This window comes from Diceros bicornis, chromosome 11 (assembly GCF_020826845.1).
Source record: "Diceros bicornis minor isolate mBicDic1 chromosome 11, mDicBic1.mat.cur, whole genome shotgun sequence".
Lineage (NCBI taxonomy): Eukaryota > Metazoa > Chordata > Mammalia > Perissodactyla > Rhinocerotidae > Diceros > Diceros bicornis.
Window position 1 is genome coordinate 43,215,857 of NC_080750.1, and position 2,093 is coordinate 43,217,949.

Sequence of the window (2,093 nt, forward strand, 5' to 3'; positions counted from 1 at the left end):
GAGGGTCGCCCTGAGGGGTGAAAGTAGCAGTGGCAAGTGGTGGTGGGGACCCGCGAGGGGGCGCCGCTCTGAGTAGGGTCCTACTGCGCGGGCTTCCAAGCCCAGGAGGCAGAAGAGAGACCGTGGACGCTGTCCACTGCTCCCTCGCCGCAGAAACTTCTCATCTAGCCTTCTCCACTGCGGGACCATTGCCCCCCACCCTCTGCACCTGTTTCTTTGTCTTCGAGGGAGGGGTTTGCCTCCCTCTCCATCCCCAGCCCCCGCCTCAGAGCCTCCCATCCTCACCCGCTCGCCCCGGCCGCTCTGTGCCGCGCAGCGCGGTGCCCCAGCGCGCTCGGCCGCAGGGGTCGGTGGCACAGCCTCCCAGCGCCAGCCTCCCGGCGGCTGCGACTGCGGGGCCCCCGCCGCGCTCTCCTGCTCCTCCGCGCGGCGCTGGCGGTGCGGCACCGTCCGAGCGGACCGCACTGGACTTGCCTTTGGGGAGCTTCCAGTGCCTTCTCTGGCTCGGCGAGCTAGATAACCATCGCACTCACGGGCTGCACCCGTCTTGCTTCCACGTCTCAGCAGAAACGCGAGGGCCGGGTAAGTTCAAGTTCTAACCTGACTCACTAAAAGAATACCCCAAAGGAAGCGCTCGGGTCCTATGAAAAGGGCATGGAGGGCGGGGGGTGGGGAGGGGCGGATGGGGTCCTCATGAGTGTAGGGACTTTTTTTCCTCATTTAGGCTGAAGGTGGGAGTTGGGGGTGGTACTATCCCATTTTGTACTTTCGCTAGAATTTTCCTTTTCTACTGAAGATTCTTGACTATTTCTTTGACGCTTCGTAGAGAGAGGCCATTATCTTTCCAGCATAGCATGTTATTACTGTTCCTGCCTCTTCTTTAAAAGTCAAACAGCTGTCTAAAGCAGAAGGTTATATTGGATTCTCCAGTTATTCATGAATAGACACAGTTATATAAGCGTTCGCTGGTTTTCCACTCGAAAGGCTCACCCACTGGTGGGAGCATATGGTGGACGAGAAGGAGACAGAAGTAAAAGCTTTAAGACCTTTTGCAACAGGGACACATCAGTTAAACTTAATGACATGAAATAGACAGTGCTGTTTTCAAAGGAAGTCCAGAAGCTCAAATACTCGGAAGAGAGACATTCCCAAAGCCTTTGGTGAATATTTTCCACTTTCTGCTTATTAGGCAGTCATGTCTTGTATGTAACATTCTTGGACATCCACTCCCCCAGGACTAACAAGTGTAGGGCGTGTGGCATGCTTTCTGGGATTTTTTTCCCCTGGGAAAAATTCCTGGAAGGTTTTGTGATTGATAAGATGTTAAGTATTACTAAGTCCAACCTGTGACAATAAGAGTACTGTTGCAAAAAGCCCCGCAAATTTAAATATATAGTTAAAGCATAATGTGGTTTCCCACTCAGATAATTTGAAGTTCTTTGAATCTCTGAAGAAAATCCCTGAAGCCATTTTCCTAATTTACAAAGAAATGTTTCTATAACAGAGTCTCTAAAGATTTACTTGTTCAAGAAAACTGTACCATTCACAGTTCTCCTTAAATTTCTTGACCTGTGTGAATGCCTTATTTTGTCTTATTTCAAGGAAAAGGTTTTTCCCTTGTCTACTTATCTTTTAACTTTTGTGCTTTTGAGTTTTTAATCTGACGACTCTCTCCATGTACTCTCTTTTCCTCTTCCACTCTTCCAGAAGTACAATAATAAAATGATGCATTCTCTGGGTAACACTCTAACCTGGCTGAGGCCAGTAGTGTGCTGGAGAACAGCTATTAGTGTCCATATGCTAATAGCCTGTAGATCAATAACCATTCCTGCAGAGAAGCTTTAAGTAAAGAGGCTTTGAAATAAAGAAAAAGGGACTGAAAAAAAAAGCAAAATAAGTTAATAAATCAAATATACTCCTAATATCCTTTTATCTCAGGCTTACTCTCAATTTAGTTTGCTGCAAACCTCAAACTCAGACCTCTTTGAATCTTGTTAATTCTGTTAATGACTTATCAGGATTGGCTGTGCTCTGTAAAGTCACTTTCTTGGTCTAAGGGAGATGGAATGGCCTATCAAATACACACTCCAAGG